We start from the raw sequence: 14,789 nt of genomic DNA on the forward strand, positions 1-14,789 counted from the left end.
ATAGTTCTCCCTAAGGACGACAGGACTTACTGTTAATGTCTTAATTATCAACAAGAATAATACAATTAACAGCCCATCATGCTTCTTTCTGCTTACGGATAAATCAGGTCTGTATGGCTTCATCTTTCTACTTACTGATTTAGTTATAACAAAGTAGTCCTCAGTGAACTGTAGTGCTGTTGAATATCTCCCTATAGATGCAACATAGCCTTGTTATATACTCCATCCAAAGCATTATGCAATCTTTGACAAAAATCAAAGCTATGATGTTTCTTCAAAATCAACGTGTTACTAAAACCAGCCAATTGTTACACTTGGGTGTCATCAGCACAGCTTGTGCAATGCACTAACACAGCTAATGAATTTCAGTGTTCGTAAGCCCTTCAGTTTGGATGGGGTGTTGTTTTTTTTTTAAGTTTAGAGGATTTTTGCTACCTGTAGATTTCAATAGTTCCTACCTGCAGTGTTAAATAACTTTTTAAAAAATTTTAGAAAGTTTAATCTAGTAAAAGTAAAAAAAAAATAAAAAATATATATATCCTCTTCGTGAAGCTTCTTAAACTTCAGGTTGAAAGCTTGCAAGCCAATAGCAAGTGACCTTGTAGTCCCAGAAAACACTTTCCTCAATTCTTCATTCACATCTGTGTATAACTGAAGTGCACACCTATGGTTCCCTTTTACTTATTTCAAAAGCTTACTAAGAACTTGTAATTAGTCCCTAATAAGCTTTCTTGTTACAGCTAGAAAGGCTTGAAAGGATTGAAAGGAGGTGCTCTTCTCCCAACCCCTCAAAGTGCAGGTGTAACAGATAAATGCTGCCAAATTCCCAGGCACCATGAAATGCTGCTCATTGCTACTAGCCTGGCTGCGGTGTTGATTCCCAGCACTGATCTCTCTTGTGTTAAGCCAAAACACTGATATAGTTTGTCATGGTATGATATAAAACAATATAAAAAAAGAAGCTAAAAATGTCTATATAGAGATGACAGTTTGTTTAGCTGAGTTGGTGGCAAAGTTCTAACATTTTACTGAAGACATTAGGGTTTTAATTACACTTTCTCAAGCAACAGTCTATAAAAGACCCCAATAATATAAGAGGAAAACCAGAGGAATCCTGTGTCAGAACTTTACAAAATATTAAAATCTTTCCATTTTTAGAGAAGAGATGATCCCCTCTGACCAGAGGTTCAGTAGCTACAGAAAGGTACAGTTAAATATGACATTTTTAACATAAATTAATTTTCTGCAGTACAGATATTAACTGGAGCTCTGTAAGTGAAAGTATTCAAAGCCCTTTGAGAATATGTAGGGGAATACCTTCATAAATCCGTTCTCCATTTCATTAATCCCATCATAAGCCATCAGTTAAGCCTGCACTGAACAATCACAGCAAATGTCTAAATCCTGTGAAACTTGCCCACTTTCCAATAGAAAACAGCTGAATAAAGTCTTGCTTCATGATAATTCATAAAAGAAAATATCAAATAAATAATTAAAATATAATTCCCTCCAGTTAATTCCAAATAGTTTTCCCATCTCAAAACTGAACTCTTTTTCTCACCATCATACTGATATTTTGGTTTTGGGATGTCCTGTTTTTAAGGACTAAGCTGCTGATATCTGGAAATATTTACCCTGCTTGTATTCTTCTTCTTCTTCTTCTTCTTCTTCTTCTTCTTCTTCTTCTTCTTCTTCTTCTTCTTCTTCTTCTTGATGATGATGATGATGATGTTATTGTAAACAGTATGTTTTTTTTAAAGTAAATTGCATTATTTTAGTACTTAGTTGAATTAGGAATTGACAAAATATATTAGATTCTCAACATTTGAACTCTCTGGTCAGTTGTGACTGCCACCCATGTCAAGTATTATTGGTCCTTCTGTTTCATTCAGAATAGGGCTTGAAGAAACTTACAGTTTGAAAATACATGGAAGCAACAATACTGAATGGACTATGAGATCCACAACAATCTGGATATATGTTTTAGAAAAATCTATACTCCTCAAATTTAATAAGGGCATTGATTTAACATGACATGGTATCAATAAAACCTCAAACAGTAACAGAAAGCTTCAAACCCTCACTTTCTAGAAATGATTAGTCATTAATACAAACATAAATTATAAATTATAGAGGATTTAATATTTTCCTTATCTTTTCTCAATATTAGTGTGTACATGAAATTTTGTGATTGAATAATTTAATTGTATTTTAATGAAGACAAAAAAGTTTCATGTTTTGGACAACATTAGTATTGTTATTTGTTCCTGCACTAAGAGTTCAGAGAGGTGTTTTCATTCTTCTGTTTCCTCACTCTGTCAGGAGGACGTCATCCTACGATCCTATGTACAGGACTACCTTAATGTATGTTGTGCCCATGTTTAAATTTTCCTGTGCATGGAGTTTGTTGTGCACATATGTAATTGCCTAGTTACAGCCTCAAAAGATGTGAATGCCAATGGGACTGATTTTCTTCATTGTTCAAGATTTAACCACAAATGCAATGAATCTAGTTGTCATTTCAAGTAGATATTGTGCAGATTTGTTGCTGTAGTCTTTTGCTTCTAGTGAAAATATTTCTGAGCCAAAGCCTACGGATAGGTATAAAAATACAAATTGAAATTTAACAAGAAAACTTTCTCTAAACTTGTATTTTTTCATCCGTTAAAATGCAGCTGGGTACCCTATAGTACACAAACACAGAAAGGAAACCCAACAAGGTTGCAGAAGCATGGAATTGTTTGACAATGTCACAATTAAGATTTTTCATCATTATTTATATGTACATCTTTGTCCATCCTCCTTTTATGAGTCACAGTTCTGCATCATCTGTGAAATACTTCTTTACAACATATCCATATTTGGCTTATCTTCACTAGCTTCATCTGCTGTTTCCACCCATCACAGACTGCCTGTGCACCTCTTTTTCTCTACCAATGTGAGATTGCACCTCTTCAGTCTCTTCATCATTCATATTTAAGATCGTCTCTTCTCTTAGTCAAGCACCACTGAAGGAAAGACCAAGAACAAAGAAAATTCTCCGGTTTCCTACTTCATTACCATTGTGGTCACTTCCATATCCCATTCTACTCTTAATTTTGTGAGAAGAGCAGCTGCTATGCAAACTTTGCTTTGTTCCCATTTTTAGAGGTGGGTTATACTCAGGCATATGCCTGTACAAGGTATCTATAAGAGCTACACTGAGTACACAAGACACTACTGGGCATATGCAAAATGAAGTTTTCGGAGGTAGCAACTTCAGTACAAATTTTGTAGCATAGCAGAATTCACCCTTTACTTCCAAACGAGATAGCTTGCTGATTTTCATGTCCATGCCACAAAGTATGCATTTTTTTAAAAAATGGAACAGAATATTCTTGGTCTTCTTTCAGATGAAAAAAAAAGTGATTTCCTTAAAATAATTAGAAGCAACTTTTTTGATCATTTTGCTGAAACTTCCCAAAAAGTTAGCCTGAGGAAGAAAACCAGCCTTCAGATTCCTCCCAATTAAATTTTGGCAGTCTTGTAAACAGCTCATAAACAACTGAAACACTTTTCTAATAAAGCAGTCTTGTTTTCTCTTGCTTATAGGCAATCACTATAATTTTAATTAGATATATATGTGTATGATTTAAATATAAAGTACGTTGTATGTATATGGTTTTTAAAACAAGACTAAGCGATCCTGTAATATATAAAGAACATCAGTTTTCCTTTGATCTTTCTTTATAGTTGAGTTCCTTTAAACCCTGTATCTTAATAACTTTAGTCTTACCAATTACATAACACTTTACATCTTCAAAACACCATACAGAAAATGGTATTTTTTCTTCTATGACCTAAGAGCCAAGTCTGAAGTCATCTAGTCTTTGATCAAAGACAATAGAAATAAAATTATTAAAAGAGTTACCATCAGTATCACCACTGAAGCTGTAAGCCAGATTCTGCCACAAGTTCTGGGTGTGTAAATCAGCTCTGAAAACAGAATAGTTGCTCCTAGTGCCTTCAGAAGGAAAAACTGCTTCAAGCTGTCAAGGTGTATGTTTTTGACTGGAGAGAGGGAAAAAATTAACTTCAACTATTTTAGTATTTGCAAACCTTATTAGTACATGGATGAATATGCATTCATTTCCTATACCTTAGTCTAATGTGTGAAAATATCTAATAAAATAAAGATTATATCATCGTATAGAAGAGGAGGCAAGCTCCTAAGAAATTAAAAATGCAAGTTTAATGACATGCAAAGACCACAGATTAAAATAACACAGTTAAAAAAGAAGAAATATCTTATTTTAATATAATTGATTCACACTTCTGGTGGGTTGAACCTGCCTGGCTGGATGCCAGGTGCCCAACAAAGCTGCTCTGTCACTCACCTCCTCAGCTGGACAGGGGGGAGAAAATGTAACGACAGGCTCGTGGGCTGAGGTAAGAACAGAGAGAGATCACTCAGCAATTGCCGTCACAGGCAAAACAGGCTCGACTTGGGAAAACTAGTTTAATTTGTTACCAATCAAATCAGAGTTGGATAACGAGAAATAAAACCAATTCTTAAATCACCTTTCCCCCACCCCTCTGTCATCCTGGGCTCAACTGTACTCCTGATGTTCTCTACCACCTCCCCTCCAGCGGTGCAGGGGGACGGTCAATTCATCGCATGTTGTCTCTGCCACTCCTTCCTCCTCAGGGGGAGCCTCCTCACACTCTGCCCCTTTTCCAGTGTGGGGTCCCTCCCATGGAAGAACTCTCCAACAGTTCTTCATGTACTGCTCCATCATGTGTGCCTTCCATGGGGTGACAAGTCCTGCCAGCAAACCTGGTCCAGCATGAGCTCCTCTCTGTCCACAGGTCATGCCAGGAACCTGCTCCAGCATGGGTTTCCCACAGGGTCACAGCCTCCTTTGGGTGCACCCACCTGCTCCAGCATCGGATCCTCTCTCCACAGGCTGCAGGTGGGTATCTGCTCCACCATTAACTTCCATGGCTGCAGAGGGACAGCCTGCCTCACCATGGGCTTCACCACGGGTTGCAGGGGAATTTCTGCTCCAGTGCCTGGAGCACCTCCTCCCCCTCTTTCTTCACTGTCCTTGATGTCTGCAGAGCTGTTTCTCTCACATGTTCTCACTCCTCTCTCTGGCTGCAGTTGCACAGGTCCATATCCCTCCCCATCCCCAATATTTTTGTCCCAGGGGCACTACTAGTATCGCTGATGTGCTCAGCCTTGGGCAGTGGTGGGTCCATCATTGAGCCAGCTAGTATTGGCTCCATCAGACATAGGGGAAGCTTCTAACAGCTTCTTACTGAAGCTGGGTCCCCTATAGTCACCCCGCTACCAAAACCTTGCCATGCAAGCCTAATACAACCCTATGTTCTTTACTACCTAAATGAGAAAAAATAAAACCACACTTTAGCAAAGTGTGTGGGTTTTTTTAGCTATCTGCCAACATTTTCCATTTTACATGTTGGAAATGGATCTAGGCTAATTGAGCACGAAAAATACTCGTATTCTCTCACCAAAGCCCTTGGTGTCTTCAATAAATAGTAACAACTCTCTTGGAAATATATTGATCTGTGTTCTGAAGCTTATTGTAAATCCTTTGCAAAAGTTAATGTCAAGTCATTTTCTCTGTTTATTATTTACTTCTAATAACATTGACATACCCATTAGGTGCTGACAATTGTGCAGGTTTTCAGATGAGAAATCTTGGCCCTTTCTCATTGTAGAAAAAGGTTACAAGACCCCTTTAATGAGATTCATTTGATTTCTAATTACTAACAAATGCAGAAATCAAGTACATTTGACAAAAAAGAAATAAAGTCATTAACTCAGTCATCAGTACATTAAAAAAAGCTAGCTGAAGTCTTGAAAAATCAAACAATGTGGAAACAGAATACAAGATAGACTTAAGTTTTTGGAAGAACTCCATTAGAGAGAAACACTTTTAATACAAGACTGAGTAAGGAGGCAAGAAAATAGAATAATTCTGTCTAGTTATTGATCTTTAAGAGTTGGTATTATATTCTAATAAAATGCAGGCCGATTTTACAAGGCATCCCAAGGTATCCCTTCTAAAATTTTAATAGTTTTTGGGAATAATTTGTGAATTAAAGTGCTGATTCCTAGGAGAAAGGAAAGAGAATGTGATCTCAGCTAAAAAAAATCAGTTACTCTGTCTCTTGTTTTTGCTAACTCAAAGACACTCACGCTTAAAGCTTAGTTCTGAGGCTTTGATCCTATCTCTCTCTTTTTTTTTTTTTTTTTTTGTCAAGCAGCAAGTATTTTTTACTTTGTCTGAGGGATTAAAGTAAAAAAAAATCACTCCTTTCTCACCTCATTTGTTTTAGAATGGAATCATAGAAGACATTACTAAATTTTGAAACTTTTCATAAAGACAAGAGTGAATCCAATAAAAAATGGATGAGCAGAATTACTTGTGAGATTAGTCCCAGTGAAGGCAACAGCAAAAATCACCTAAACACTATGGTTCAATGCATAGCTGCACTCACACCAATAAATAAGAACTGGACACAAAGTAAACAAAGATTTAGATGCGTAACTACCCTTTGAAAATAAACTTTGAAACAAATAAGAGGTAGAATTAGATTTAAAGGGCACATTGATGCCCATGTTTCCTTTTAGAAAGAGAAAAAATAAAAGAAAAATATCTAATATGTGTTGGATTTTGATTTAACAGTTCCTCTGGGTCCAGGCTTGTTCATTATACCAGGAAGACAGGTTTTCAAGATTCTTTTTCATATATCCCCACACTGATACCTGGTAGGTATGATTTTAAGCCCTGTATCATGGACAGCACTAGTACTAACAGCATAGTTCTAGAAAATTAATTTTTAATCTGCAGTAGAAATATATTGAAAATTTACAATATTGGTGCAGGTTTTCTTTTTTTGTTTTGCTAGTGACATCAATAAGAAATTTTATATATATATATATGTATATTGTATAAGTTTTAAATTAGATGTTGAAAACAGAATCTGGAAATACAGTTTTAAATATAAAGTTAAACTGAAAGGCATGTAATGTTCTTCCACTTGTATAACTTACTGGTAGTTAACAGTTAATATACAGTAATTTTTAAAGTTAGTTTAAATACTTATCTTAGTCATTTATTTTAAAATATGAACATAAAAGATCTTTTACTTGTTGTACCATACTACAATTCTCTCACAAATATGCAGAAAACTATGGAATAAAAAATTGCAATCTTATTATCCTTACATATTCATACACTAAATACTATCAAAGCAATAATATGGCTCACCAAGGTCCACAGTGCACACACATGACTTCATCAACCCTTAGTGAACCATAAAGACCCAAGAATAACAATGCAAATCAGTCTTCCATATACACAATACACAGTGAGACAGTAATATTACAGGAACAGTTTTGTCTGCATGCAGAAATAGTTTCAGATAATGAAAGTGTCACTATATGATATTGCAGGGGACCCATCTACACGCTCCACCAGGTGGAATTCAGAAGAACTTAACGATCCATTGTTGCTCTCGGTAGATTTCAAAATGCAAATTGACTTATTATGTTTCTTTAAGGCAGCCAGAAAAAAATAGCATAATACGGTTGCTATCTCATGAGATGCTTATTTTTATACTCGACTGGAGGCAAAGCACATAGTCATGCATATAAGCAAATGTCTCTTAATCCTACAAAGAAAAGTAACACCTTTAAGCATTTTGCTTCCTAATTATTATTTTATGATTCACAAAAAATAATATTTCAGGATAATTTCACCAAAGTCAGAAAGTAAATTAGCTTGGTTAGCCATATCAGGAATAATCTACCCCAGAAAAAATGTACAATGCTTTATTGCAGTCAATATAATGGGACTTAAGTGGTTCACATGGATTTGTCTTTTATTTTTTACCCCAAAACAAAAGTTCCATTATAAGACACAGGGTATGTATGTCTAGCAAGCTACTCAGGTCACTTAGAAAGCCAGTGACATAGTAACTGCTTGCTGGGGAAAAAGAAAGATGATCAAAGTTACTGTCCTGAAGAACTGGGACAGTTATTATTTGATCAGGGGGAAGAAGGAATAATTTAAATGGATACTGCAAACTGTACTGCAGCCTCTGTCAGGTCTTTTTTCTTCTTTGTCACTGATATCTAATCTTCTTTGCTTCTGAATATTCTGGTTTCAAAAGAAAGTACAAACAGTTTCTGGCCTAAACTTCTTCCATGGTGTGCAGCTGGGAAATCTTTAGCTCAGTATCATTTATTTTGGGTCATTGCTGCTCAGAAAATACATGAATGTGAAGCTGAAAGTTAAAAAGTTGTTTGAAGAAATGGGTGTTGGGGCTTTGTTTGGTCCAAGTTTTCACACTTGGGTACTGCTCCACAAGTCCTTCATTACATTTCTTTGCAAATCTCAACATAAAAAAAATGTATTTCTCAGCTGGCTTTTCTGTTAAGGGTGGCTTAATCTCCCAAATAATGTTTCATTTTAGCTGTTAGAGAGAGGTCCCAACTGAAGTCTTTCTATTTAGAGGATTATACATATCCAGCAGAACAGTCATGTGCCTTGGCTGTAGAAAAAGTAGATTATAGTTTGGATAACAGTAGACTATTGTCCAAATGCGAGATGTCACTACTTCTGTTTCTAGTACCACCCTAAAACAATCTTTGAGGTTGCAGCCCAGTTCCTGCCTAACTACTGCTGCCTGCATTCTTTCAGTTCTGCATCTTTGTGCCATTTGGGCTGACAGAGAGCAAAAAATTTCTTGAGGTAGAATGGTACTGACATCCAGGGCAGATACAGGTCACAAAATATATTCTATCTTTAACAGCAATGAAAAATAATGGATAAAGAAGAAACTCTCTCTTCCACTTCACTCAATGTTTTCTCTGTCACAGAACTCAAATGTGAGTTGTTTTTTTGTTCCATTTCTAGCTTCTAATGTTCCGAACACCATATCTATTTCAAAGTTCACTTACACCAGTAACAAAACAACGTAGTACATCTTTTGGAAAGTTCTACTAGTGCTCGACTAATACCCTGGTAGATATTTTGTCTGTAATTGCCTATAAGGGCATTATCTAGTAGCTAAGGGTAAAGGAATAATGCAGTTTCTAAACACCTCAATTTATAACCTTTTCTTGAAGCAGGAATGTAACCTATTAACTGTCTCATTACATTGTGCATGTATATCTTTGTATTTTATGTTAAAACATCAGATAGATAGATAAAAATGTATGTTTCACAGGAGCTGACTTTCAAGATTTAGGGTGCCTAACTGTTTTTAACCCATTTTTTGTCATTGCTTTTGTTTTCCACATAGTTCACACATATAAACAACTACATCAAAGGTTGCTGTTAGTATGAATAGTGCTTTTAGTATTCAGCAAACAAATCTGCGTTTTGTTTAATTCAGCCCTTTAGAATACTTGAAGAACAGGAACAAGTGCAAGGGTGGAAGTAGAACTGACACAACTTTCATCCTTTTGGTTTATTAACTCTGAAATGAGGACGTATCATTAATGGTCATAAAGGTGCCTCGGAGAATCTAAAAGCTGCAAGTAAGCAACTATAATTAGTTTCCTTGTTGTTTCTTTCTCTCATTTTCTCTTTTGCTTCAGGGAAACATGCCAGGAAGATTATATTCAAAACTGTAAATGCATCTAAATTACAAATAAAGCTTAAAGAGTATTTGTAATTTTTTTTCAATTGTCTGAAAAATAAATGTAATTTTTAACTATTATCCTATTGCCTTAGTTTTATATATATATATAAAAACCATTTTAAAGCACCTACTATATATAGGCCGATCTGATAATAATTATATACATAATCAATATTTAACTGACAGCATCACTACAGTTACCAGCCAAGACTGACTCAACAAAGAATTAAACAAAATAGGCAATGATCCCATCTTCACACCATAGACATAAGAAAATACCTTGGCCTTGAAATTTTCAAAGGATATGGGGGCCCAGAGAAAAGCTGATGTCATGATCAAGGCCGATCCTGGAAAACATTTCATCCATTGAAACTGAGGACTCCAGACTGAGCTCCACTAACTTTTTACAGTTAGTTTGTGCAAAAAGACAGATTCTTGAAAGAAGTAGTCCAAAATCAGCTAGAGATCTGAAGGTGAAAACCAATGAACATTCAGAAATTTTAGAAAAAGCAGGTCCTCAAATCCTGGTATCCTCAAGTTCTGATACTTTTGATTTTGAATAATGTGAACAAATTCAAATGTTAAACAAAACAATGATTTTTTATGTTGTTTTACAAACTTCATGGGGAACATATTTACTTAAATGAACAACACCTACATCATATTAATTTTGAAAAAGATATTTTAGCTCAAAGATGTTTGACAAGAACATTTTGACTACTGTTTACACTAACACTAATTAAGATATTAATCAGAACCCTGAACTGCAAATCCAAGTAATAAAGTGCGCTCAGGAATCCTTCGGTACCTCATTCATCCAGCCAATGTGAATGCCTTAATCTTCTCCAGCCATGAGTGAAGGCAATCAGTGATTAACACAGGAGTGAGACAAAGAACCAAATGGCATTGGCATAGCCAGACTCCCAACTACATGGCAAAATCTCCGACAGTTTCATGTATGCATTCCAAAGCAGAAAGGACCAAGAAAGCACTGTAAGTATGAACAGAAAGAAATCACCTTAGGAGAAATACTTCATCTTATGGGAAAACTCGGGAAGAAAACCTTCAGAAGTAGGGCTGTGTGGTTAAGGGGAAGTATAAGAATGTTGACCGGGGTCAATGTCAAAAGTGAGACACTAGCTGCAACTGAGCTGGAAAAAAAAGCACCTACCCCTTTAGAACTAGACAAGCTGTGATTACAGAATGTATCCTTGATTTTCCAAGAAGCCTCTTAAAAGATTGATTCTGTGGTTTTCTTTAAGGTATTTGATCTAACTAAAGATGGTAAAGCACTGTTTGACTTGATATGGGAGATTTTCCTATGAGAGAATAATAGACTTATGTTCATTTTTGTGGTTTCACATGCTATCTTAGAATATTTATTATTCTCATGAAAGCCGTAGCATCTGGAACAATAAGAATGTGTAAGATTTCAATTAAAAGGAAAACTAATGTTTCAAGAGTTCTGGATTTCTGGACCAAGGGGAAAGAAATGAATGAATAAAGCCTATTCAGAAACAAACTTAACATAGTGTACATCAGGCCTAAATGCCAGACACTTTCTTAGCAAAGTGATGGAGGATTTGCTGAGTTTTGCTTGGGTTTTTGCAGTGTTTTTTTAAATTTGTCATCTCTAGAATCAACACAGAAGCAGAGAAAACTGAGGGTAAAGAAGCAAAAACCCAGCATATACCTATGTCCATTAGAAAAGTTGCTACTTAAGGTGCAATCACAGTTGTCTTTACATGATGTACTGAGTTTATACATCATGGTGACAAATCAGAAATGTTTATATGAGACTTGGGAAGTGCTTCTGCCTAGTCATCGCTTGGAAAATCAAGCATTTAAACCCTGTTCAACCTTTTCAAAATCCAGTAGAATATATTTCAAATTATTAAAAGAAATTGTCACGTTAAAAAGGGGGTTTTACTTGAACCCTTTATATTTGATCAGCCTGTGAGTTTCCCAAGAAAGACAAGACCCTTGTGCCCTACCTGTGCTTTGGCAGCCCACTGTATCAGAGGGTGACTCAACTAATCTATTCAGGGAGACCCGCTGACAGTGTCACTGAATCAAATCCCTTACAACAACTACTCAAATCCCTGGAGACTTAAACAAAATGGTAGTCAGCTAAAGATTTTTATAATACAAAATGCAAATTTATAACAGAAAAAGGTTCAAACATTGCTGGTGATAATACACTGACTGCAAAGCAAGCTTAAAACAATACATCTAGTAACAGCTAGTGTGAGTTAGTCATAGAATAAAGTTCTTACCGAGGAGATGTCCCTATGGGGGAGAAGACAGGTTCAGCCCATCGACTGATCCCAGAAGTTATGATGGAGTCTTCCCTAACTTCTCCCCTCCTTTCTTACTTACACTTTGTAGTACATTGCATATTAATTATCATATACAGGATCAGTTACAAGTTTCTTGCTTCTAATACAAATTAGTGCGCATCCTCAGATAGCACTACTAAAGTTTTTCACTAACTACACATGCTCTCCAAGCAGGGTTTTGCCCTCTTTCAGGGGGGCTATTTGAGTTGGAGGTCATGATCTCCTACTACGACAATTACCTTTGTTCTGCTTTCAACTAATTTTCTGTTGATGTCTGTGGATTACAACACCTTATCCACTTGTCTCCTGCAGCCAGAGCTTTCCTCACTTGAAGTCTTCTTTCTGCAACAACTTAGACCTTTTCACCATCCATTCTTTGTTTCCTGCCCTTCCCAAGGCTGATTCTCTTCATTAGAAGCAACAACTTTAGAACTCTCCTTTTGAACTTATTTCAGTCCAAGACCAGTTCATTTTCTTTACATTTATGTGGAGCTTGAGTGACTCCAGTCATACATGTTTTTGTTACTGATGGGTATCAGCGAGGTGTGGTAGTAACTTGGAGGCAGGTAACTTTGTGATGGAGGCGTGCGATGGTTGTTTCACCTGAGGAAAGTAATTTCACCACAATTGTTGGCTCAGCAGTGGACATCTCATTATTCTTCATGTAACAACTGCTATGCAGCTTATCAGCTGTGTGGTACATCAAGTTTCCATTCCTGCAGGGAGCACAAAAGCCTGGCTGTGGTGTCTCCACTCTGCTCCATCCTCCGTCACTCCTATCAGCATGTGCTGAGATGGCAGGATGTGTTGCTTAGGGAGCTGTGGTGATGTAGATTCCATACATGCCAACCATCCTGAAGGCGATAGCTGTATTTTACCCTAAACAACTTTCTGTTATACTACGCCTCTATTAGGTCCCAGTTTTCTCTAATTCCACCCCAAAGTAATTTTCCTGCAACAATAAAAAACAAAAGTTGTAAATAGATTTCATCTTAACATGAAAAAGGGGTTTTTTTTTTCTTTGTGCGGTGCCATACACAGGTACAATTACTTTTCATTCCTGTGAAGAGTATCTGAACATGAAATTGTATTGCTATGAAAATAGCTAGATACCCAAACCCGTTCTTTGACAGAATCAAGAATCACTAAATTTGGAGCAGACAAGCTTAAGTCATGGCTTTATGTCTGTTACAAATTATGCAGGTTGCAGCGTGCCTAAGAAGCCTCTCAGCACCTTACTATGCAAATAAATTAACTACCGACAGCTTTAACTCAAAGTATTCTTGCTGTTGTTGCTTTTTCTGGATATGAATATTATTTAAAAGTAGCACAGTTGATTACATGATAGAAGCAACAGAAGAAATATACATTCATGTGCTTCATTTAGAAGAAAAATGACTTCATTTAAATACATGTTTTAGTGACTTCTGGAGAAGGAGAGAACAGGTAGCCAGTAAGAATCTTTATTTCTGTCTTCAAGAAGACCCCCACTCTCCTGGTCGCTTTATATCTTCAGTCTTGTCTTATGCTGCTTGTTTTAAAATCAAACACTACTTTCACATCAGAAAATAACTAAAAATTTGAACAGAAGTCTTGTTAAAAAAAAAAAAAAAAGTCTTATATCCTCCTTATTCTCTTTAAAACTCACAAGATGCCCAGAACATTACTTCTGCTAATGCTCAGAAGGGCTGCAGTGCTGAGGTAATAGTGTATCACCATGCCATCGTTGGACAGTGCCAAACACAACACAACAGACCATCTGAGTCTGCCTGGACCAGGCTACACCTGGAGGGGAGGGCTGAGTTCTTCCACAGAGCAGTTTTGACTGCAGAAACCATACAGTTCTCTGCTCAAATACATAGGGAATTGTAGTCCCTAACCCTGATTCAAGATTTAACATAAGTTTCATACTGGAATAATAAACCCTAAAAATAAGTAATTTTCTCATTATTACTCACTTTCTAGGTGGATTGCTCATCTTATTTTGGGGAATTGGGATGGTCTTTTTCTTCTCGTTACCACACAGCAAGCTCTATGTGCCATGGTCTCTGACAGCTGCATATACATGTTACCACATGACAGAGGATTGATGACAACCCCCTCTCAGAACGTTTGTGAGGAAAGAAAGAAGCATATTGCACATTATATCATTACCTGGTAAACTGCTTATCTAAATAGGAGTCTTAAGAATAGTTACTTTTAAATTACTTTTGCTACTAATAAGGAAAAGTTAAGGAAAGTCTATAGAAATATAAAATCAATATTGTAGCCGTTTGACTAAATTTCCAAATACTGAATCATCAGTATAATTCAAAGTAGCTAAAAAATGTAACCAAAATTCTGTATTCTGCCAAGGGAACCTTCATCTTCTGTCCAACTTACCAGAGGTAAAAATTCTTTTTCCTAAGTAATAAGTGTTTCTGTTTCCAGCCTTAAAAATCAATTAGAGCTGCCAGTGAGTAATTAAACTAACTAATGAGATGTTATTTTAAATTACAATCCAACTTTCTCTGAACTGTTTTGCACTAAACCTTAACTACCATATCTGCATTATTCTGATTCCTTTATAGCTTCACAAGCTTGTTTCTTTGTGGGTTGCTTTCAGTTAAATATCACCTGCAGTCACACTAAGAAATAATTAAGTACTTTTAATTGCAGGTTTTCAAAAACCAAACCAAACCAAACCAAATAAAATGTAGGTCCATTCCATAAAATGAAAGTTATCTAATGCTACTGCATCACTAAAATACAGCTAGCTATAGTGTGCAGATTTCTGTCTTGTAAGAAAAG

Source organism: Falco cherrug, chromosome 3 (assembly GCF_023634085.1).
Source record: "Falco cherrug isolate bFalChe1 chromosome 3, bFalChe1.pri, whole genome shotgun sequence".
Taxonomy (NCBI): Eukaryota; Metazoa; Chordata; class Aves; order Falconiformes; family Falconidae; genus Falco; species Falco cherrug.